Source organism: Diabrotica undecimpunctata, chromosome 5 (genome assembly GCF_040954645.1).
Source record: "Diabrotica undecimpunctata isolate CICGRU chromosome 5, icDiaUnde3, whole genome shotgun sequence".
NCBI classification, from domain to species: domain Eukaryota; kingdom Metazoa; phylum Arthropoda; class Insecta; order Coleoptera; family Chrysomelidae; genus Diabrotica; species Diabrotica undecimpunctata.
The window spans coordinates 86,882,934-86,910,115 of NC_092807.1; the positions used below are offsets into that span (position 1 = coordinate 86,882,934).

Sequence of the window (27,182 nt, forward strand, 5' to 3'; positions counted from 1 at the left end):
CCCAGAATGCCGAGACACCTATAGAAGAATACGAAATAAAACAAAGCAGTTGGTAAGAAGAACAAAAAATTAACACGGGGACTAGTTTACAAAAAGGATGAAAAGCGACTTCTACTTTACACAAAAACAAATATGGAGATTCATAAGAAACCCACGAAAAGAAATAGCAGAATTGAAGGAATACAATAACATACTAGCAAACGAATGGGAAAGATATCTGGAGCAACTGTTTAAAGCAAAGGAAAATAATAATTAACACAATAACGTGTACCTGAATTAAGACACGAAATAGAAATCAGTTTTCAGGCAGTAGAAATAGCCATAAATTCACTCAAAAACAGAACGTCACCAGAACCAGACGGAATAACCAACGAGCTTCTAAAACACGGAGGAGGAAGTATATCCCTAGAGATGACAAAACTTATACAAAAACTAATATTGCACTGCAAGATACCAGACACATCGAGAAACAGCATAGTGATACCAATGTTCAAGAAAGGAGATAAAGAAGACCCAAACAATTATAGAGGTATAAATCTACTAAACACCGCACTTAAGCCTACCACAAAAGTCCTATCCAACAAAATCAATAAACTAACAACTTTATCAGATGAACAACAAGGATTCAGATCCGAACGATCCTGCGTAGACGCCGTATTTGTACTAAGACAAATCACAGAAAAGGCCATCGTATACAATAAACCAGCATATATATGTTTTATAGACCTAAAAAAAGCTTTCGATCGCATCCAAGTCGAAAAAGTCTTACACCTACTGTATAAAAGACACATCCCAATCAATATTATACAAAACATCGAAAACATCTACTTCCATAATCGAATACAGGTAAAGGTAAGTGGAAAACTAACACAGTGGATACCAGTACAAACCGGAGTCAGGCAGCTGACAATGTAAGATAATAAAGCAGGAAGCAAGGTTTAGATATCTGGGAATAGATATAACTAGTTACGGAGATGTTGAAGAAGAAATACGACAATAAAGCTTAAAAGCAAGTAAAGCGGCGGGATCTCTTAATAATAGCTTTATTACCCAACAGTTTCCCATTTCTAGGGTAAAAATTTAAGATACATTTTTAATTAGTATACAATCATTAGTAGGTGATACAAAAAGTGCAAAAAATAAGTAGGTGAAAAACAAAATAAAGAGTGAGAACAATATAAATTAAACAAATCACTACGTATATAAGAAATAAAAAAAAAATACACAAAAAAAATTAACAATCTAATGTACTCCATAAACCAGTGCGGTATCAACCAGATGATTAATTGAGCATGAGAAAATATCACAATGGTTGCATATTTTGTTATAATTATTGCACATAATATAAATTGGTGACTTCAGTAACATATTTGTTCTAGCACGTGGACAAGTAAACACTATAGTCGACCTGGAAGTAATTCTTGGCACATTAAATCTAATTTGACCTAATATATCACTGCAGTCAATACAGTTGTGTAACAACTTATATAAAAATGAAACCGAAAATATAATTCTTCTTAACTCTAAACTTACAATATTAAACCTGTTACATAACAAATCGTAATCATAACCATGGACAGGATATACTCCATCAACCTTAAAAGCTAAATATTTTAAAAGTTTCCGTTGTATCTTTTCAATCTGTTGCATATAACATTTATAAATGGGATACCAAATTAAGCTGCAATATTCTAGTTTTGTTCGCACCAGCGATAGATACAGCAGTTTAATCGGTCTTATATCACTAAAATTTCTACAGTTTCTGATGATAAAACCGTACATTTTCATAGCATCGGATACTTTCTGCTCAATATGGTTGTTAAAGGTTAATTTTGAATCAAATATAACTCCTAAATCTTTAATGCTATTACATTTTTCAAGATCTGACCCCTGAATTACATAATTAAAATCAACCTTATTTTCTCTTCTAGAGTAACTTACTACTTTACACTTATTGACATTAAGAAAAAGTTTGTTTTTTACACACCAAGTATCTACATAATTTAGATCGTTCTGTAAATCTATACAGTTAGCAATTGTTTTAATTTCACAGTATATTTTAAGATCATCCGCAAAACACAATTTTCTGTTATTAATATCTAAAAATAAATCATTGATATATAATAGGAACAACAATGGACCTAAATTTGATCCCTGTGGAACACCGGATGTAGTACAGATTAATTCTGATATGAAACCATTATAGGATACAAATTGGTTCCTACCTATTAAATAGCTTTCCAGTAACTTTAAAATGTTTCCAGCAAATCCCAAATTTGATAATTTAAAGAGAAGGTATTTGTGATCAACCTTATCAAACGCTTTAGAAAAATCAGTATATATCACATCTACTTGACCTTGTACATCCAAAACATCTGAAATATATTGAGTTATTACAGCCAAGTTTGATACAGTAGAACGTTTATCTATAAAGCCATGTTGATAAGGTGATATCCATCCCCTAACAGAAGGGTAAATACGGTTATATAGAGTTACTTCGAAAACCTTTGAAAAATTGGATAACAAAGATACCGGTCTGTAATTGGATACATCAGATTTCGATCCGTTTTTGAATACAGGGCATATTTTCGCATTTTTCCATAACTCGGGATAAGTTCCCGTTTTTATTGATAAGTTAAAAATTTTTTGAAGTGGCTTTACAAATACCCGAGAACAATCTTTCACTAAAAATGCTGGAATATTATCCGGTCCGGACGTCATTTTATTTTTAATTCTTTTAAAGGCTACTAAAATTTCGTTTTCTTGAAATTCGTTAAAATTAATAGTGGGTAAGTAGATATCACTACATTCTTGATTATTTAATACATTGTTGTCGACAGGTAAATAAACTTTTTCAAAAAACATCTTAAAAGCATGGATTATATCGCGAGGATTATTGAATGTATCGCCGTTGTAACACATTTCACCTGGGATTCTAGAAGTTTTATTCTTTGCATGAACATATGCCCAGAAATTATTAGATTCGTTAGAAATACTATTCTGAATTTTTTCAAGATAAACGTTATATTGAGCTTTAATCATTTGTTTAATTATTTTTCGCAACCTTTTAAATTCATGCATATAAAGTATATTACCTGTTTTCTTATAATTTGTGATATTTTTTGATTTCAACTTTATCATTCTAATTATTTCCGCATTGTACCATGTAGGATAATGATGTTTATAATTTCTGTAAATTGGTACACACATATCAAATAATTCATATATCTTAGCATAAAATAATTCTAGGACTGTATTTACATCATCAGACATATCTAAAAAATTCCAGTCACAATTAAGAAATTCTGAGTACAGTAAAGGAAAATTTGCTTTTTTAAAATTATATCTTTTAGTTTTAGAATGAGCCACAAAACTGGTTTCCTTTTTCTGAAAATCATTAATATTTATCATTAATGCTGGATGATGTAAATCTTCTTGTACAAGTGGTGCATTATCGCGACTTACATGACATGTATCTGATGATATAACTAAGTCTAACAATCGATTTAAATTATTTCCCACCTGATTATACTGATTTAAATTAAACAAACACATGAAGTCTAGCACTGCCGATGTCTTCACATCAGATCTGTTTTGATCAATATACTTTGGAATGTTAAGGTCGCCCAGGAGAATAACAGTGTCATTAAATAATTCAAGTTGCTCTAACATTTCAAAAAAATATTCAAAATCTTTCAACTTTAATTTATCAGGAATATATAATACTGAAACATAAAACTTTTTATTTCCTATGCGACACTCAACAACCAACAAATCAACTAGTGGAAAATGTAAATCAAATGTTGAGACATCAACAACAACACACTCAAAATTTGACTTAAGTGCCAACAGTACACCTCCACCAGTCGATTTATTAACTACATCGAACTTTCGATCTTTTCTAAAAACCTGATAGTCATCATTAAACAATTCCGAACTAATAACATCAGAGTTGAGCCAAGTCTCAGTTAGAGCAATGACATCAAATTCACATTCACTAACACTAGAGTAAAAATCAATTACTTTGGAATTCAAACCACGCACATTCTGATAGTAAACCTGAAGATCTTGGCTTGTAAAACTGTTGGGACCTATCTGTTTAAAGGAACAATTTTTGGGATGCCATCCAAGTATTTAATTCTAAATTGTCCTGTATTGTTAGCGTTCTTAGCTTCTAATTCTTCCTTTAATTGTTTGTAGTATGCAATTTCTTTTTTCGTACGGTCATATGAAATTGACACATGGCTGTAGATACCAGTTTTCAGAACCTTGGCTTGTCTGATTAATGCCGAGACGTCATTTTCATCTTTAAGTGTAATCTTGATCGGACGATTTTTACCTAGTGCTGGTTGTCCAAGCCTAAATATCTTGAGTTCATTGACATTCACGCTAGTATTCATACTTTGAATTATTGTTTGGACTTCCTGTGTATCATTATCATTGCGACTATTCGGAGAGAGCTGAGTATTTTGCTCAGGTACACCAAATAAAATAGCATTGCGTTTGCGTTTTCTACGCTCATTTATTTCCTGAATGACTTCTTCCATAACCAACATGGTTGAAGAATTCTTCATTGATTGGTTTTCATTTTTAAGTGCTTGAATATCAGTTTGTAAAGTTAAAATTAATGCTTTCAGATCTTTTATTTGGTTCCCAACCTGCCTACAACTCATGCAGGACCAATCGAATCCTTTATCATTATCATTAAACAATTCCAGTTCTACATTACTAACATTCACACAGGTATGTCTAAAAATTCTGTTGCAAACGGAACATTTTATCATTAAATTCGATTTATACGATTTACTACAGCAGGAACAAATCATATTCGAAGTCGAAGGCATGATAAAAACCGTTGAAGATACGCCTATGTATTTATACAGTAATTAAGAATTCTCGTTGTTGTTATTATTATCTTAATTGGTGTTACAATTGTAGGTTAGGACGTATAAATACAAAATATTGACTAAAAATTCTATCAAAAACTCTTTTAGGAAGATAAATTTCTTACTGTTTATGTCCGTATATTTAACTGCAAATATTTGTGTGGTTTCACAATCACTTTCACCTCATTACACGAGTTTTTTTAAAAAATGATAACAGTACCTTGAAAACACCTTCGCACTGGTCGGCTTCTTAATGACATAATCTGGAAAAAACACCTAAGACAAGAAACAAAAACAAGAGGAGACAAGACGTGACACATCTAAAACGAGACGACTACTAGAAACAACAGATATGAAAATACTGGACGAATATCAGGGAAAAATCTGTTGGATAGATGGTGTAATGAAATTGTCTGTTGTAGATGGTGTTAATAATGATATTATAATAGCCTATAGAGGGTGATACCTGTTCAGCTGCACGAAATGAATGTCTTATAAAAATTATACAAAATATAAAAAGTATATATTTTCTCACAGAATACTGCCTTCTAAGATTCCTACTTTCTAGTAAAAATCAGCGATATTGGATAGAAAATAGATAAGAATAATTTGGAAATATTAAAAAATCTTAAATGCATTTTGCATTAATTCAAACCCAACACAATACTGTTTTCTCTGTTGATACCAACCCATATCGTTTATAGTCTCTCAGCCATTGAGATGACTAGCAATATTCGTGTTGTCTTCTGGCATACGAAAATTCGGTTCAGAACTTTGTACGAGAGTGATACTCAGTCAGTTCTCTCATCTCATTAGGTACATACCTCCGATATTGTATATGTTCTAAGTATCTTTTTTATTTTTATTATGCTGACAGAACTGTCAGCTGTCAGATTGTATATATTGTAAAACAGCACAGAGTGGTGAAATTCCGTTTCACCCGGTATAGATTCTAAACCATGACAATATAGCGATTCTTAGAAGGAATAACAAAGAAGGAGATTTAATGATACTTTTTGGGATAAACACCCCGTCGCTAGCCGCCTGCATAATTTGGATATTACGAGTAATAGAGTGGAGTAAAAGTTGCCATAGAAGTCAGTAGCAAAATCTCGCAAGTCTGTTAGCTAGAATCGCTAGCTCTCAAAATATTCGCTTTGAATATATTAATATATTGTATTTGTACTAAGAAGTTCGCATTGCATTATGCCACAACAATATTATTAAATCAGTTATTAATAGTAATTAGTGTTTCCTAAAACAGCAGTTATAATTTAAATACTTTCTTTCAAACCAGCAGTGTTCGCTTTTAACATAAAAATGACATTCTGCTAAGCAATCACACTTATAATTAGATTTGAGAGAGAAATTAGTCGCCGTGAATAGTGATAGTGAAAAATCGCACAACACAGTTTTACCGGGCAGCTATCGAACATTGTTATTTAATCCTAGCATTAAATAATAAAAGTTAGTGTTAAATCTGTTTTTTATTCCAGCCAGGCTGATGGTCCTTCAAGTCTTCTCTTTACACCCTTTTACACGACAGAGACTTCAGATTTAGGTAGATTTATGACATTTTCCAAATCAAAACATATAATGACACAGTTCAAGTTCTGTTTATTTTGTCATTTTTACGTTATTGGCGCATTATTAATTTCTTTGTAATGTGAGAATAATATGTCTGTTCCTCTTATGCATACACCCTCTTCTCTTTTTTGGCCAATCTATAGTCTTCGCAGACGTCACACCTATCCATTTTCGGTTGCAAGAAATCTAGATTATGCTCAAAATTAAAAATTTCACTATACAATGACAGCGTTTGTAGAGATATATTATTTGAAAGGAAAAAGACAGTTAATATTTGATTTCACGTACAGTGCGTCTGTGTATCCGCCTTATACGTATTTCGCCGTAATAGGTCTCTTTAGGGACGGCTATTCATAGTCGCTCTAAACGTGAACATAAATCTTTTCTGTCTAAGAAGCAACTCTAACATGGCTTCGTATCATATATTATTTGCATTGCATATTTCAATGTACAAATCATACATTTTTTGTACGTTATGTGTTGGATCTAGATATCTTCTTTTTAAATCTTTCCTACAATAATGTGCCTCAATATATGGAAAATATTGTATATGTTGTGTTAATACTTCCTTTTCTTTGCTTAAAATGTGATCTTTGGTCGTTTTCAGTATTGGCTGATGCAGAGTATATATGGGCTTTTGGCTTAGGTAAAGTGTATTTAAATGAAAACTTGAGGAGAGTATGGCTTGCATTGTATATTACTTATTTAAGCAGGCCTAGCTTTATCTTTAGCATTGATGTAGTTTTTTCCTTGTTGATAATTCTCCTTTCGTTGTGTTTTTTCCACATCTGGGGACCCCGCTTTCGTTTTCGAGTCTGATTCAGAACTGAGGTGGAACTGTAGTCTACTAAGTAACAACTGGCATTATTACTACAAAATGTGCTTGTGTATAGGATAGTTGTACATACTATTTAATTTGTCCTATGTTTTTAAGGCAACAACTTGATTGTTTGGACCAAGAATATTGTGAATGGTATCGACTGTTTCCCTTGGACTTGCTGCACTTTCATCTACAGGCGCGTACACATTTGGCGAATGCATGTGGCCGAAGCCTTGCGACCATACGCCTTCGGTAAATGTGTACCCCCAACAAACGATAGCAAACGCATGTGTTTGGCTTCGCTAGACTTCGCTCACTGGGCTGTACATCAAAAGAAAATTGAAGAACAAATTCGTTTGGCTGTGTTTAAATGTGTACGCTTTCGAGTAAAAGTGTCGAACATCATCGCGATTTGGTTTTGATTTTCTAATTTGCAATAATGGAGTGGACTAATTATTCTTGCTTCAAACTTATTGTATTATATCGAGAGCGGGAAGTTTGATGGAATACAGTACATAAAACTTGAATATGAGTCACCAGTAGCTAAATATCATATCAAATAGAGTTATCACTAACCTTTCTGTTGGCGGTGTCGCTTCTTTAAACTTTGTATCTTCTTTCGAGATTCTTGGACAAATTTTACTTAATAACTATTCAAAATCAATAGACTCCATTCTACAAAAAAATTTTGAAAAAGCCCGTATTCTATTTCAGCTTTTAGATCATTAAATAAGTCTTTCTCTCTATATCGGCTTCTTCTTTTAAACAATGATATTGTTCACCAGCGCCGTTTTCGCCGATTTTTGGGGAGGTCTTTTACTACTTCGGCCTCCGCCTCACTAATAATAATATACAACGCACTTGCATCCGTGCATGTCATTTTTACAATTTACATCAAATAAATAACTGCCACGTCACGAATCGCCAAAATTACCCGCGAAACTGATCAAACAACTGCAAACGAATTCGTTCGCTGTTATGTGGACCATAGAACAAATTATCCATCGAACGTATAACATCGAATTAATTCGGTCTAAGAGCTTCGGTCACATGCGTTCGCCAAATGTGTACGCCCCTTAGAGCTTTAAAAGACTTTCCAGTTTTGAAATTTAGCCTAAAAATTATTTGTTAGTCAAGACAATAAGAAATCTACTTCAATCATATATTTTTTGTATATACGAGTGTTTCATTTGTTATGACAGTTCGCATAAACGTGTACCTGTCACCCCATAAAGGTTGTAACAAATTTGTTTCATACTTTTATAAAAAAAGTACCTTCTGTTTACTGGTACTTTAGGAATAAATACCCGTTGTTTCTCATCACAACTGGTATTGTCTGTTTCCGAATTACTAGAAATACGAACAACAGTCAGCGACCGCCTAAAAAAGTAAGTTGAAATGTAATGTACAATGTTTAATACGTTACCATGTCTTTCCACTACTATTTTCAGTTAGATATTTAAAAACGGAGCTACAATAATCCGCTCAAGATTAATTTTTGGCTACAAAGGACATTGCAAAACCAGAAAATGATAATAAAATTAGCTAATAAAATTGACATTTAACTTTCACCAATACTCTCACTGTTGTACATACCAATACTATGGTTGTGAGTCCTCGATATAAAGGAAAATAATGTATATATGGTTGCGTTTTGATATACAAAAGAGTTTTCAGAAAAGATTGTTTAAAATAACCAACAACTAAAGATTTGAAACAAACAACACATTGATATCTAACTTATCTAAAATCTACAATGAAGAAATACAATCTAAGAACTGTGATGTAAAAATTTCTTATAAATGTAACAATTATTGTTATCTGGGTTAAATTTTAAGATCTAGAGATAGATAGAGAGATAGAGATACAACACAACTATCAACTCGTTTAAGATATTTCTTATAAAGAAAACACAAAGAGATTTATTAATCTGGTACCAATTAGTTTACGTTAACTAGTCTAATATGGATATTACATGAAATACCAAAGTCAAATGTACAATCTTATAGTTTAACAAATTCCCATAACCAATAAGTATGCATTGGAATTGCAAGCTTACTGAATGTAGTGAATGCAGTTCTAGTCATTTCAAATTAACTCTATTTGCAAACAGTGAAATTGTCTCTATTTACAGTGAAATAGTATCTAGCAATTTAGCAAGATTCAATAATTCTAAGCGAACAACGGTTATACAAACGCGTTACTGATGTACTCGTACGCGAAGCCCGTTATGCATAGTAAATATGTTAGTGTTAAATTTGGAAATATCTTCTTAATCACCAATACTATAGGCATTATTTATGCAATTCTTCAGTTTCATGAATTACCAAACGTAGCTTAATTCACGACAGTTATCCTTATTTGATTATTTTAATAGATACAAACATTATATTCACTTTTATGTTATATCATTATAAAACATCATTCATATATAATTTATCTTTTCTTCACTAATACGTATTAAACAGATAAAAGTATATTTATCTGTCCACGTCTTTGACCCTTAAATACTCGAATAGTCAATCATTTATATATATATATATATATATATATATATATATATATATATATATATATATATATATTTTATGGATGCTACCACAAGAAGAAAGTAAAGGGTATACTTCGTTAAGATCGGCAAAATGCTCGCACTCCCAGAATACGGTTTTTTCATTTTTTTACATTAGCATCAGATGATGGCATCAGTCAACCACACCATGAAAAGATGTTACTAACAAAATTTTAACTTTCCAACTAAATTTTAAAATGTATATTGTATCATTATTTTAAATGTTATATTTTATATGTGTGTTTTTAATGTTGAGTGTCGTAGCTTTGCAAAAATAATCTCAACGACTATGTCTTGAAGAACAAAAGAAAGAATTCCGAAGCTCGACCAAAAGTCAAAAGAGTGTTTCTATAACATCCCGGCCAAACCTACTGACTGCAGCCCTAATAAACTGCGTTGTTTGTATATATATATATATATATATATATATATATATATATATATATATATATATCGACCATGCGGAAGAAGAGAGTTATAAATCAAAAAACGTAATTTTCCAGTAGAGCTATTTAAAGATTTTTTGTAACAAAATGTTTGATACTGTTGATGCCGTTTAAAATCTAAAATTGATTTTATTACATATGTATACCTTTTATCTTTCACTTCAAACCTTGGACTGTACAATATTCCAACAAATAGTAGTTTTAGAAAAAATAATACTTGTAACCCTTTTGAATACAAAAGTTTTATGAAAATATATCTTGTAACAAAATAACTTTATAGCTTATAAATGTATTAATATTATCTTTATCTTAATGATTTCATATATTTTTTTAATAATATAAAACAGTTGTTTAACAAACATTGTTTCATTGTTTTACAAGAAATAATTTCTTATTGCAGAAAATTTTAGAACTTATACCTTTCTTCTGTAGAAAATGAGAAACATATTCCAACATAAAACAATTTTATTTCTATTACAAACTAACAAAATGAACAAATGCTTGTCTTAAATATTAATTTTTTTACAATTTAAACACTATGAATAAAATTCAAACTTAAATATCTAATAATATTCTAAAATAATCTAAAGGTTTTTAAAGAAATCTAAGTAATAATGGGGAACACATTTTTTTTTGAATTAACTCCAGTAACCCCTTTTTCTTTGCCTCTGAAATCCCTGGTTTGTTTACAAAAGCAGGTTCTAATATTATATTATCAAATTCAATATTTTTTCTGTGATTAATAATTTCAGTTTCCATAAAACTTTCTTCTCCATACGAGTACTTATAAAACAAGGTAGTGGGATCAGATTTTTGCAGTTTAATAACTCGGAGAGTGGAAAATTTGACGTGCTTTGGAATATTAATGTAGAGATGTGAAGACAATTTCTTTAAATCCAGTATGTCTGTGAAACATAGTTCATTCAGCTGATATTTTTTGCCCGTTTTTTTTAGCCTGTCTGATTATTACAGCATATTGATCGGGAACAAAGATAGGACTGGACTTTTTATATTTTGTAATCTCATTCTCGATTTTGACATGTACGCTGTCCCCTTCGTTTTGACTATGCCCCTTAACAAAAAATTTGTGGGTGATAGACTTGATTTTTAGTTTGTTGATCATGTATACATAAAGGGCAAGTATATATTTGTTTTTGTTTTGCCCACAACAATTGTCAGAGTAAAAAATTATGTTCAAATCTGCTCCATTACTTTTATTAGAAAGATCTTCAAGATAGTTAAAAAGGCATGTTCCTATTTCGTTTGCACCTCGCAAACCTTCTCCCTCGTGCCACAAATAGCAGACTCCTTCTGTGGTTTTGATGTTAAATATACTAAAATTAAAAACATTCAACTTTGAGACGTAATAGAATGAATTTGCATGTCCAGTAGGACATGGCAAAACTTTTTGAAGGTCATAAACTAAAACTGTCACATCATCGGCACTCTTCTGTTTGTCGTTTTGTTTTTCTTCTCGGCTAAGTACCTTCTCCTTTAAATGAGATTTATAGTCGTCTTCCAATTTAGCTTTCTCCGTTTCTGAATATCTGTGATACTCCAGACACAACTCACATTGATCCTTCTTCGGTACATGAAAAGATAGGTTATATTCCTCCTTGAAGATTTTGCTGTAAAATTGGTAATTTCCATGTTCCACTTTCTCTTCTTGACATAATTTTACATAATCTCTATGTAAATCTGACAAAGCTTTTCCACCTTCTATAAATTTGCGTGAAGTATTGGCTCTACAGTAGTGAGCCTCGACTCTCGGAATTGAATCTATGTGTAACCTTATTCTGTCTTGTATTTCGGTACTTATCTTCTTATGATTTCCGTGTTTTCCTCTTCTATCAACATCAATAACCTTACCAGATTCACATACACTTTGTTTTTTGAGTACAGTCTGAATAGTTCTATTGTTAATTGCTAAAGTTGCCATAAAATATGTTTTGCAAACCCTTATGTTTTGCCCAGAAATTATAAAGGTAAATGCATTATTCGGTTTTCTTGGATTCGCAACATTACTGTATTTATATTTTGGATTTATTTGTGTCATATTTGATGCTATATATTCTCTTTGCTTTCCAAGATCTCCAAGCCTATAAAATTCTGAAAAAATGAGTTCTCGTTGTTCAGCAGAAATTTTGTCAGAGCATTTAAGCCTACATTTTTGACCACATGGTGGTAGAATGAATCTTCGTGGCCTTTCTTTTTTTACTCTTAATAGTGTACCATTTTCATTTTTCTGTATTTGAGTAGAAATATAAGATTCTCTCTTGTTTCTTAAATTTTTTCGGGTCTTCTCTTTCTTTTTTTTCCAATTTTCTCAGTTTGAGTTTCAGCCGACATTTTCTTTCTCATTGACGGATTCTCATCTTGGTCTACTTCTATTTCTGCTTCAGAATCGGAAGATTCACGGGTCTCCTGATATAAGGGATCGCGCACGCTATCATCGGATCCATATGGATCGTTTTGTGAGTCTTCATCGGAGTAATCTAAAACAATAATGTTCCATTAAATCTATACTCAAAATGATGTTTGATTATGTCACCTTCAATTCTATTAGCAGCATTGGAGTCATTTTCATTAATCTCAGATGAGCTTGATGAAGATGAAGATAAGCTTGATGATAGATTCTCTACAACATAAAAAATATTTATTTTATATAGAAATTCATAAGTATGTAAAATAAAATTACACAAATGTATTATGCGACTACCTATGCATGTTAGTTTGTTCCCTGCTGTAGATATTTCTGCATTATGAACTATTGCACTATCCTCATCAGATACCATTGCCCTATCGTGCTTTGATGACAAAGTTACATTTTCTAAAAAAGAATAGTTTTAGTACTATATATAAACAAATTAGAGTTGTTTCCCTTACTATTTTCAGTACCAAGAAGAGGAGAAATATTCGATACATTTTTAAGCACTTCGTAAGATAGTTTGTGGTTTGGGTTCTCTTCATTAATTGGATTTTCAGAAGTACTCGCACCAACAAAATTAACCATTTGGTTGGGATAACAATGAAGTGTGGCATCGTTGCTAAATAGATTTATAGATTCATCAGTAGTTGTAGTAGTTATACACTCAGTTTCCTTGGGTATCTCGGATGTAGTATTTTGAGATATATTAAAATTTTCGTTACAACTAATATCAATATTTAACATACGCAATATGTGTGTACTTCGACCAGATGTTGACATGGTTTTATATTTTTACGGTATTCCTGAAATGGTAATAATTGAGTAAATTATTGATAGAATAAAAACATCACGGAAATTGACACATAAACATAAATAACTCACTTTTCTAAATTATGGTAAAATATAATTATATTATTATTAATATAAGAAATAATTAATTTCTCAATACTAACGAAAGTAAAACATTTTTACGTGAGACAAAAACGTATTACTGAAAACATTCTGCCAAATAATTATACAATAATTTTTTTCTTAGCAAAACATACTATGTTCTAACTAACTAACATTCATGATATTTTTATATGGATTAGGATTACTATTAAAAATGAATCTAAAATAATACAAATACAAAAACTAAAATCTGCAGATTATAGATACATTTAGACTTAAACCACAATTTAATTCAAATTTCTCGAGAAGACTGTTACAAGCCACAATGTTACTTTATTCAAACAACAATTTAATTCAAATTTCTCGAAAAGACTGTTACAATTCACAATGTTACTTTATTCTTAATAAAATCTATAACAGCTAAGAGTTACATTTAAATATAAAACTTTTTTTACAATCAATACTACTAAATATTCAACTTACCCCGATATACAATAGTTTTATATCAACTTATAACACTTTTCTAGAAATAGCACAGTCACCTGAAATGTTTTAAACCGAAATGTAATGGTGTTTCTAAGAAGCGGCGATAATCCCAACTGAACATTCGGTAACAGTCTGAGTTGTAACACTCTCGTTCAGACCAGTCGGTCAAAACCACTGACGTTACCATGTTGCATGTCGCAATCTGGCGTACAAATTTTGAACTACAGTTGTAATCATTTTTCTCAGAAAAGTATACCACTTTTTCGGTTGATTACTGCATAAATCTCGAAAACGGAGAATTTTGAGTTGTAACACTCTTCTTCAGCATGGTCGATATATATATATATATATATATATATATATATATATATATATATATATATATAAAGCTGTAAGCGCGCTTGATGCTCTCAAGCAAACTCTCTCAAACTTAAAAATTTTCGTATACATCGAATTTTACCACAGTAGGACGGTGTGGTATGCAAGCGACAACCGTTCGTCTATGGTTCCGGTATGTGCGACGTCTGTACTAAAATATTTTAACTTAGTAAACATCAGTTCGACTATGAGATTCCAACAGCAGTGTTGTAGTTCCGACGTTGACAGTTAAACATAAACAAATCGGAAAGTAAAAAAGGGGTATTTTGCTATAATATTTTCAGAATACATTTAGGAAAGGTGTACTTATAATCTAAAAGATACTTTCTATTTTTTAGAGTTTTGGCAAAAACTTCACCTAAAATGTATGTTGCTTAGAATCAACGTTGACGCTAAGTGGTAATGGTAATAACATCAATTTTCTTTTCAGAAATATTGATATCCCTCCTCTTACGTTTTATGGAGAAAAACCGAGCTACGTAGTTCCTGTTAGGGCAGATTTATCAGATACAGAAAGTGTATCTGATGAGGACATCGAAGGTATGCATTTTGATAAATGTTTAGCTGCAGATTCGGGAGATGAATATTATGAAATGCAAATGGGTAGAATTAAATATATGGAGTTAGTAATAGAAGAATCTGATGTTGAGCAGAAAGAAATAGCTTTGGAAGAGCCACAACCCAAGAAAATGAGAAAAGGAAAGAAACCAGTAGTAACATATTCTTGGTCAGAAGAAGACATACCTACAAATGATGTTCCTTCGTCTGAAATAACTGAAATTTTATTACCACTGAAATATTTCACACAGTTTTTTTCCTTGGACATAATGGCTGATATTGTGCACCAAACTAATATTTATTCGACAGAAAAAATAGGTTCCTCTCTACAACTAACTAATGCAGAACTTACCGAATATATTTCCATAACTTTTTTACTATGAGCACTATAAAGTTGCCTGCTGTAAGTGATTACTGGGCCAGGAATACTCAAATTGACATAATAGCAGATATTATGCCTTTACGATGTTTTACTAAAATTAGAAGGTACTTACATTTTGCTGATAATTCTCAATTATCCCCAAATACTAAAGACCGATTTTTCAAAATAAGGCCTCTAATAGAAAAAATTAGAACAAATTGTCAGAAGTTCCACATTGGCAATCAATATTCTGTGGATGAGACTGCAGGGAATCTTGGACAATATATAAAAAATAAACCACACAAATGGGATTTCAAATTGTTTGTAAAAGCAACTGTTTCTGGCATCATCACAGACTTCATAGCTTATCAGGGTGCGTTTACATTTGACCAGTTAGCAGGTACCTCTAACGAATTGACAGGTGTAGAAAAAGAGTTAGGTGTTGGTTCCGGTATTGTTGTTGCATTGTGTAAAACCATTCCAAATCCAGAAGAGACGGTAGTATTTTTTGACAATTATTTTAGCAGCCTTTCATTGCTTTCATTTTTAAAAACTAACTTTGGAATTCAGAGCTTAAGAACATTTAGAACAGATATAATTGCCGGTTGTCCATTAGAAGCTGACATAATTATGCAAAAGCGACCTAGAGGCTCCTATGTCTATAAATCTGACTCTTACGAGGGGATAGTTCTGGTAAAATAGCGTGCTAACAAATGTGTGTTATTAGGTAGTACAAATTGTGGAATAGAGCCTGTAACTCATATAAAGCGATATGATAAACATTCCAAACAAAAAGCTGACGTTCCTTGCCCTGCCATAATAAAACAGTATAACCGACACATGGGAGGTGTAGATAAAGCTAATTTTCTTTCAGGATTATACCGCAGTAGGGCTAGACGGTACTATGGTATTTTTACATATCTATTAGATATGTGTGTTCTCAACGCTTGGCTAGTATATAAACATCATTGTGCTGAGCTAAAAGTAAAACCAATACCTTTAAGAAAATTTAAAGTGGACATAGCTGAATCTTTTAACCAAACAGGTAAAATAAAAAAATGGGCGCTCTTCACTGAACGAGACGGTCGAAAAAATTGTAACTCCTACGAAAAGTCGACCACATGACATCACTAGGAAAGACAACGTAGGACACTGGCCTATCTATGGACCAAAAGGAAGATGTCGATTTTGCAAGTATGGCTACACGACAATTCTATGTTAAAAATGTGACATGAGACTATATTTTACACAGGCCAAGAATTGTTTTTTTTTAATTTTCATAACTCTCCCTAAATTTTTATCTTTGTTTTTTCTTGTAACTGAGTAAGTATTCAAGTTCATGCTCAAGTTAGTGGTGATCCCTCGTTTGCACAATACAAAAATTTTAACCTCAAACTGTTACTGTTGCTTTGGAGCAATGTTCTCATTATACCACTAATGGACAATGTTATTTGAGGGCATCATTTTCAAATTCCACTTATTATACAAAAATTGCATATACCAACACCACCAATACAATCATAGTCGCTTAAAAAATACTCACACGAATTTTTAGAATTTTATTTCAATGAATTTAAGGTGTGACCGTTACAGGGTTAATGCATTATTGTTATTCGTCCGTTTAACTCGGAGGGTTTAATATACAACAGCTTTTTTACAAAAGTAGCTATTTTTCTTCTGAACCGTTAGTTGGATTTCGATCACTTTTATTTCACATTTTAGGTCTGTCTGTTAAAAAATTATTGTACCCATGTATTTTCAAAAACGCTTACGTTTTATCCATATACGGGGTGTAAAAGGAAAGTTGTGTTTAATTTGCAATAGCCTGTGAAACTTATTAGAAAAAAAGAATACGGATTATTATTGCAAGATAGCTTTATCTTTTCTTTACATTCTTACAAAAGAAAGTACTCTCAATATCTCTATTAATAAAAAAGAAAAGTAAGTTTAATCATTAACGTGATTTTATTAAATTATAATACTTAATAGAGGAATATAAGCAGGTAGTTGGCTACAAAAAAATAAAAAAAAAGTTGACATTACAGTGTTATACTGACAATTAGATACAATTCCATAAATTGTTCTGCTGCGAATGTTAAGTAGTTAGGTCACATGGATCATATTTCAAGAAGTCTGAGCCGTAGTGAATATGTGCATGCAATTATTTTTGCTGATATAAAATTAAATTATCGTGAAATATGATTGAAATTAAGAGTATATCATTCTACAATATCATGAGTTCTTCAACGTTTCGACTTACTTTACTTTATCGTGTACGGACATGTCATTAATAAAATTTCGGCCCAGTATCGGGCTACGCCGGTTCCATCTTGGTTGGCTAGCCACAAATCTTCGAGGGTACATCGATGGGGATAGTTTCTGCATGTAAGAAGATGTTTCATATTCTGTGTTTCTCCACACTCACAGTTCACATCATCTTGGTCGATTTTTCCCCATTTTGCCATGTTTGATTTTACTGGAGCGACCCCCGTTTTTATCCTATTCATAGTTTTCTACGTTTTAAAGTCTAGGTACTGGCCGGTCCATTGAACTGCACTGCAACTGCACTGTTTTTTTTTGCAAAGAAAGCTTTTCTTAGATTTTAGTTTAGGCTTTCGTGGTGTTCGAGCTATGTATAGGGCATGCTGCTCTTCTGCGATCTGTTTAATTTTTTCTATGTGCTCTGCAACGCCTCTGCGTGTTGAGGGTTCTGCAAAACCCACTGCTTTATATAGATTTGAGAGTGACGTTGGTTTCATGCACCCCGTTACTACACTGCATATCTCATTTAGCGCACTATCATATTGTTTGGTGTGAGCAGATCTAACCCAAACGGGGCACGCATATTCAGCAGTTGAGAAACACAGTGCCTGTGCCGTTGTTCTTAAAACGCCAGGACGTGCGCCCCGTTTACTTCCTGTTAGCTTTCTGAGTATGCTGTTCCTAGTTGTTACTTTCCCTCTCGTTTTTATGCAATGTTGTCTGTAGGTGAGGGACCGGTCCAGAGTTACTCCAAGATATATAGTTTGGTTTGTGTGTTCCAATGTATTACTATTACACGTAATTTGGAGTTTTCGCTGAGCTTCCTTTGCGCGAAGGTGGAAAGCGCAGACTTGGATTTTAGAGGAATTGGGTCTCAGGGAATTCTGCACGTAGTACGCTGTCATTGTTTTTAAGGCAGTTTCGAGTTTCTTCTCCACTTCTTCAAAACTATTTCCTTAAGCACATATTGCAAGATCGTCAGCATAGAGGAAGTGCTTGATTTCGGTCGGCGTAGGTTGGTCGTTTGTGTATATATTGAAGAGCATTTGTGCTTGAGATAGGTCTGTAGCTACTATGGTTTTCTGGGTCCTTTCCTGGTTTTAACAAGGCTATTACTTTAGATTTCCTCTATGATTTTGGAATTTCGCAGGTTTTGCAGCACGTTTTATAAAATTGCAAGATCCAGTTTTTTGCTCCTTGGCCTAGATTTTTTATTTGTTCACTGCATATATCATCTACACCTGCAGCTTTCCCGTTTTTTAACCTGTTTATACCGTCGTGGAGTTCTTTTAGTGTAAAAGGAGTACCTAGGTGGTTTTAGTGTTTGGGCCCTTATATCCGTTCGTAGTTCTTCTATTCATAAGGAGTTTAGCAGCGACTTGGTTTGCTGTAACCTTGCAAGGTGGTTTATGTTCTTTTGTATCACCGCTAAGTTTTTTTACAAGGTTCCATGCTATTTTGCTACTATGTGTCATGTCCATTTTTTCTAGGGTCTTTCAATCCACTTTTCCTGTCAGGCTTGACTTAGCTGTTGGAGTAGTACTGCTCCGCAGTCAACCGTTTCTTGGATAAAAGGGTCAGTGAAATAGAGGGTTTCGTATGTTCTCATTAGATCTTTGGACTCGCTGGACATCCCGGGAACATATTGTTGTCTACATCCTCTAGGGATAGCTTTTCTAGACACATTTTTAAGTACCTCTACAAATTTTTCATAGTTCTTTACTTTTGGATCATGACATAGCAGCTCAGAATCTAGCATGTCTTCATACTTTTGCCAGTTTGCCTTTTAAAGTTAAATCTCCTTTTGAATGGAATAGTTTGTGGTCTGACAATTAAAAAGATATTTATACCAATTGGTCTATGCTGAGTTTTTGGTATGGGGCCATATACTACTTTGGTACATCGGTCTTCGAGGTTGTTACTTAAAAAACAGATATTCGGGTTATATCCTCTGTTCCAAACTTTACTCTGAAAAGATGGTGGAAGTTTAGGATCATGGATTACCGTGAGGCCACTCGTTTCGGCCCATGCTTCTACTGCGTCTCCATTTGCGTCCGAATCTGCATAGCCCCAGAGTAAACTGTAACTGTTAAAGTCTCCCAGTATAAGCTGATTGGGTTTTGATTGGAAGTTAGTTGGAGGTGAAAATATCAAAGGCTGGTTTGGGGGCTTGTATACCGAGGTTATTGTGCATTTTCCGATCTCAGTGGTTATTATCTCTATAACGCTTACATTTGTTCCCACAGATGAGACTATGGTTTGAGTTCTCACAAATACTGCGATCCCATACTTATTGCGTGGTATCTCCGCAATCAGTTTTATACCGGAGACTTTCGGTCTCGCTGCAGTTAGGTCTCTGTATGTTTCCTGGATGCACAATACCTCACATTTCGTGTTCTTGCAGAATTCTGATAAGATGTCCTGTTTGGCTGTAGTGATGCCCTCGATATTTATGCTAGCTACTGTCAGTGTTGGCTCTGAGAAGAACCATTGTGGCTTGATGTTTGCCATCTGATTTGGTTTGGTCCGGTGTTATAAGGATTAGCCGTCTACTAGTAGACGTTCGGAGGGGACGCCGTCAATAGTGTTTACTTTGTAGTTGATGTGGCACTATTGATCTCGTGGAGAACCGTTTAGAGAAACAAACGACTATACGAGATGGCCGAAGTTTAGTAATAATGATACATTTACAAATACAAGTACATTTGTTCATATTATATTAGTAAAAACACTTGACAAAGGCGTCTCGCTAAAAACGATACATGTAATGATACCGATCACAAGACAAATATTTCAATTTTAAACAAGCTTACAGTCAGCCAACGGCTATCCAGCAAAGTCCATCACCAACAATTAAAATATTTTGGACATTTTATGAGAACAGACACAGAAAACATGTAACGACTTATTATCCAAAGAAAAGGTAGATGATCACGAGTAAGTTCCCTAACAAGATAAATCGATCAAATTACCAAAATCAATTATCAAAATTCATTATCAACATCATCTTAGAAGTTCATTGCGATCTTGAATTAAATATTTATGATTGGGACCATGTAATGTTTGCAGTTAAATAGAAGTATTTCTTATATAAATCATAAAAACGGCCAAGTGATGTACACTGCAACATAGTCTAATGTATTTAATGGAGAATATTTAATAGTTTGGGGAGGGGGGTATGTGTGAACAAAGGAGTGAACAAAGGGGTTCCATTTCCTTTATAAAGAGATTCCTTAACATGTGAAAGGTATAATTATAATAAAATAAATTAATAATATTATATAATAATAATAATATTAAAGCCGGCACGACTCAGTAGAAAAAATCATTTATCAAGAGATAGCTATCAAACTGGGACTTCTCCAAACATACCATCTTCCATATTATCAATACTTTCCTGAGAGTATACTTGAGAATGACAACTGCAAGCTATACTGGGACCGCACTGTGCTCACAGACCAAACAGTGGCACAAAATAGACCAGATCTCATACTAGCCAATAAACCAAAGAGCCAAATAATATTAATTGATGTAGCGATACCCAACAACAATAATCTTCGTGATAAACAGAACGAAAACATCGCCAAGTACATGGATCTGGAAATTCAAATACGAAAACAGTGGAGAATGGAAAGTACCCAGACAATACCTATTATTCTCTCTACTACTGGAGTAATTCCAAAGAACCTCCTAGAAAATATAAAAAAGCTAGGTCTGAATGAACATCTCTACAAGACCATGAAGAAAGCTGTAATACTCTCAACGTCCAGATGTGCACGAAAATTTTTGGGAGATACTCCAGCATACCAAGTCACCTAGGGCTCGATAACACGTAAAGTGTCCCACCAGAGCTCAATTCTTTTAATACCGTAGGTATCTGGGATTAGTGAATTTTCCCCTTAGAGGGAGTGTGAGCCGTAGGGCTAAATAATAATAAAATAACTTTTTTCTAACGCATGTTAATGCAGGAACACATGTTGCATGTGTGGTCCGTAATTATTTAGACGAGGTTGGTATACAAACCAGGAACTAGTCACTCTGCAGTCATGATTTAAATTACATAGAAAATTTGTAAATTATTATAAATCGTCAACTCAGGAGTCGACAGCTACTCTCTCTTAAAACACTTTTTGACACACAATGCTTAGTCAACAAATTTCACCAACTTGAAAAAAAATGCGGTCGATTGTGATTTTCCTATACAAATCAAAGCACACGTAAACGCTTTACTTGCCGAAGAAGATAATTTGACGAAAGGGAAAAATGTAGATGAAGATAGGCAAACAATTTCCAAAGTGGCAGTCATCACCAGAATACAGAACTATACCGTTTAACGATGATGTCGATAACAATGTTTGATTGGCCCCATTTCTATCAACCACAAAATATGCACCATAAAAAACACCTATACCGAAAAATTTGCAGTTATATGTGGACTAACAAATAAGAAGATACGACAAATAGTCTAAGCGCTACGCTAGTAGGAGACAAATATATAAGCCAAATTTGACAATTATTAGTTACAACAATTAGCGAACGTGACTATTGACTATTGGTTCAAATTGGCTAACTGATTGTGTAAGACGCTTTAAGCGGGAATACATACTTTATTTTTTAAAACTTTTTTTTTTATTGCAATGACAATTCTCTAGACGATGTCAATATACATATATGGAAAATCAATCAGCATTTCACAGTTTCGTTTGAACCTTCGAAGAGAGAAGTCAAACAACAATAACCGGCTTACCGATTTGTTATTAATTAGTGTTCAAGTTTTTGTTTTTTCGTGTTGCTAAATTTATCAAAACAATTTAAATAAGTTAGATTTTAAAAACTTCGCCCCCGCCATGGGGAGCGTAAAAAATAAGACGCCAGATGGTGATAGTGGAGTTATTTGTGAAAGTGATAGATTTTCCAATATGGAAAGTACTGCTGCCGTCATGGAAACGGGAACAATAGGTGCTAAGGAGGACGAACCAAAACTATTTGACTCGATAAATCCAGATAAGTACTTGTTAAATAATTATTGCGTATATGTTGAAAAAACTAATTAGCAAAGTTTGGGTCGTTTGCATCCTATGTTTGTAGGACATATTTTACACAAAAATCTAAAAGTACAAAACATTCAGGAAATTAAGGGAATAGGTAGAAATCGCGTTAAAGTAATATTAAATTCAATAGCAGAAGCTAATAAGTTGGTCACAAATAAAAATTTAAAAGAATTAAACTTAAAAGCTTTCATACCTAATCACCTTTTAGAGGTCAAGGGTCTGATCCGAGACGTTGACACAAGTTACGACGTTGATTATTTAAAACAAAACATAAATTCAAACTCAAGGGTTCTAGACATCAGACGAATGCACAGGAAAATTGAAAAAGATGGTAAAGCTGAGTATGTACCTAAGAAGACCATTGTAGTCAGCTTTGAAGGAAACATATTACCCAGCCATATATCCGTTAATTTTGTTTATTTTAATGTGGAAAAGTTTATAGGCAGGGTCACACAATGCTATAGATGTTTGAGATTCGGACACATATCAAAACAGTGCAAAAGCAGCCAAGAACATTGTATTTTATGTGGATCTGTCAAAACCGAAGAACATAACTGTCCTGAATTTAATAAATCATGTATACATTGCAAGAGTACACAGCATACATCGATTTTCAAACTATGCCCAATTTACGAGGAACAGAAACGTATTAAAAATTTGATGATAGAACAGAAAGTATCCTTTTTAGAAGCCAAAAAGCTTTTTCAATCTTCATATTCAGAAATAACAACGAACAATCGCTTTTCTGCCTTAACAAACTACGAGGCAGATTTCCCGAAACTACCTCAAAGTTCTGGTAATAAACATGCTTTCCAGCAGCCACAACCTACAAATTCTCAACGTTCGGATAGTAGCAGACCTATGGCACTAACCCATAACAACAAAAAACGTAAAGCCACTACTTCTCCCTCATCCCCAAACTTACAGAACCCTCCCATGTTTAACTTCCGTTTTGGACCATCACATCCTCTTCCCCAGTATCCAAAGCAATCTACCTTTCAACCCACAGAAGGTGATAATAAAGATATTGCTCAGGCAGTGACGGAGTGTGTCATTAATTTTTTAAAAAATATTCACACACTTGAGGATTTAAAATCTGTAGATAATGAGAGCATAAATCAAAAAATATTTTCAGTATTGGAGGGTACTAAAACATTGAAATAAAATTCTTAGCATATATCAAAATCAAAATTATTTATCTAAATTATGTAATTCAAATGGAACTTTTTTCTGGCAGTATTTCTTATTTAAACATTAATCCAAGATCAAAATGCACTATTAAAAAAACAAATATGAATGTTTTCACTTATTTTATTATACAACTTTTTACTTATTCGTTAGAATCAGATGTTGGAGGACATCTTCAGTAAATAAGGTTTTCCAAGGACAAACAACTCTGAGAATTTTACAATGGAACGGAAGGTCCGTTGCATCCAATAAAAATAGTTTAGTTCATTTTTTAACAGCTGAAAACATTGATATAGCGTTGTTAAGTGAAACATGGTTCAAACCAAATCAAAACTATATATTTAAAGGTTATAATATAATCCGCCAGGATAGATACGATGGATATGCCGGTGTAGCAATTTTGATTAAAACTTCTATCTCATTCTGTCAAGTGAATATTACTAAAAATTTCAATGATAAAATTTTAGTTTGTGGCATCTCCGTTAAATTTAACAATTTAGAATTAAGTTTCTTGTCTGTGTATAGGCCTCCTAAAGTCCATACTTCTAAAGATGATTGGAAAAATATCTTCTCTCAAGTTACATCACCTTGTATAATTGGAGGGGATATGAATGCTCATAACTCTTTATGGGGCTCACTGCACAATGATGTTGCAGGTCATCAAATCGTCAGCAGTGTCGAGGACCTAGATCTTATTATTTTGAATAATGGGGAACCCACATATCTTTCCAAATATGGTACTCAGAAATCTATGATTGACATTTCTCTCTGTACAGCTAATCTAGCCAGTAAAGTTTCCTGGTCCGTATCTTCAGATACCTTAGGGTCAAATCATTTTGCTATAACCATGAACCTTTCCACAACTAACACATCACATGAAACAATTTATCCAAAAAGCAAATGGAATATCAATAAAGCCAATTGGTCACTTTATACATCCTTAATAGAAAACATGTTTGTCAACTATAATATCTCTTTAAACACTTACGAAAATTATAATTTTCTTATTAATTCTATTAATGAATCTGCTTCAAAATCTATCCCTCAATATAAAATTCTTAAACTCAAAAATCGTCCCCCACCACCATGGTGGGACCCTGAATGTGATATTATAATTAATGAAAGAAAAAAGGCTTTAAAAGCTTACAAACTTTCATCGAGTTTTGATAACTACTTAAAATGTCAGAAAGTTACTGCTCGAACAAAAAAGCAGTTGAAGCAAAAAGCTAAATCCAGTTGGATCAAATGGTGCTCCAATTTAAACAAAAATACCTCTGCTAAGCAAATATGGTCACAGGCCAACAAAATGAATCGAAAACCGCAGAATAGTATAAAACCTTTCAGCAATGAAGTTTTAGATGACTTCTTTAATAAAGTTTCTCCTCCCTGGGTTCAATATTTCTCTAACCAATCCGAACAAAGTCACCAATCCAATCACTTTTTGTTGAAACCTTTCACTAAATCTGAATTAGATTTCGCTCTCAAAAATTGCAATAATACCTCCCCAGGGATTGATCAAATCAAATACCCTATGTTAATCAACCTACCAAGAGCCGCTAAAGATCTGCTGTTACAGGTATTTAATGACATCATTCAAAATAACATCGTTATTGATTCATTTAAAAACGCCATTGTGGTTCCTATCCTAAAGTCTGGTAAAGATCCAAATATTGCAAATTCATACAGACCAATATCGTTACTTTCCTGTGTTTTTAAAACTCTAGAGAGACTCATAAAATTTAAACTGGATTGGTGGTTACAAAAAAATAATTTGCTACCAGAAAATCAGTTTGGTTATAAAAGAAGCTTTGGAACACTAGATGCTCTAACAACCATTGTGGTAGATGTACAAAATACCTTAACCAGAAACAACTATTTAACAGGACTATTCTTGGATATTGAGGGAGCATACGAATCAGTTTGCTTGTCAACTTTAAGAAATAAAATGGTTAATTTATTTCATATGCCAATCGCATTCGTGGATACAATAATTGGATTTTACACAAAGAGGATCATCTATGTAAGAGATCATAATAACAAGCTAATTGGACCGCGATATAATTATCAAGGTATACCACAAGGCTCAGTTTTATCTCCAATCTTATTCAATATATACAGCTCTGACATACATAACATCCAAATAAATAACAGTTCATTCAAAATCGTACAGTATGCCGACGATTTCTGCATCTATACAGAAAACAAAAAATATGAAACCTGTATACAAAGCCTTAGCAAAGTATGTGAATCCCTTTTTTCATGGTTCTTAGAGAATGGTCTCAATTTATCTATAGAAAAATCAGTAGTATCTATCTTCACAAGACACAACATTCCTACAAATGAAAATATCATTCTGAACGATCAATGTTTTAAGCTTCAAAATCATGTCAAATATCTAGGCCTTATTTTGGATAAGAAGTTAACTTGGAGACAACACATAGAGTACATGCTTGATAGATGTAACAAAGGCAGCAATTTCCTCAGAATGACAACTAAAACGTGGTGGGGTTGCGATGTAGAAACATCCCTGTTGTTTTATCGCGCATATATACGATCTATTCTAGATTACGGTGCTACTCTTTATGGTTCCGCCTCTAAGAACCTTTTAAGAAAAATCGACACGTTTCAAAATTCTATTATGAGGATATGTTTGGGTGCTATGAGATCAACCCCTATACAACCCTTATATGTTGAAGCCGCTGAGCTACCCCTGGAAAATAGAAGAAATTTTTTAAGTGAAAAAAGCCTTCTTAAAATTCTATTAACTAACTCCCAGTTATTTTCAAGCGTCCGTCAACTTAACGAGTCAGATCTTACAAACAAATATTGGGAGAAAAAACCTTCCCCGCCTTTATGCATGGCATTACAGAATAATCCTATTTTTTTCAAGAAATTTGACACGGTTCACAGAAGCTTAGACTACTATTTTTTATTCCACAGAACTCAGGTTATAATACCCACTTATAGTGAGAACACCATTATGAGTAGCAATCTTCTAATATCTCTATTGCAGGATTATAGGGAAGCCACAGTAATATACACGGACGCATCAAAAACAACAGAAGGGACGGGATGCGCATACTTTTTACCTGCTACAAACGTAGATTTCAAGTATAAACTACCATATGAATTTTCAATCTTTTCAGCGGAATCAATAGCTATACTTGAAGCTCTAAAATATGTTAAAAACACCTGTAATAGACATATCTTAATTCTGTCAGATTGCCTTTCAGTTTTGCAGAGCATAAAAAACATTGAATTACCCTCAACA

The 27,182-nt window shown here is 33.1% G+C and overlaps 1 protein-coding gene across 2 annotated transcripts in view; it reads right to left on the reverse strand.

Annotated features, from left to right (window-relative positions):
* LOC140441434 (5-hydroxytryptamine receptor-like) overlaps nucleotides 1-27,182 on the reverse strand; it is a 2,088,213-nt gene that overhangs the window by 1,555,681 nt on the left and 505,350 nt on the right. The window lies entirely within an intron of this gene.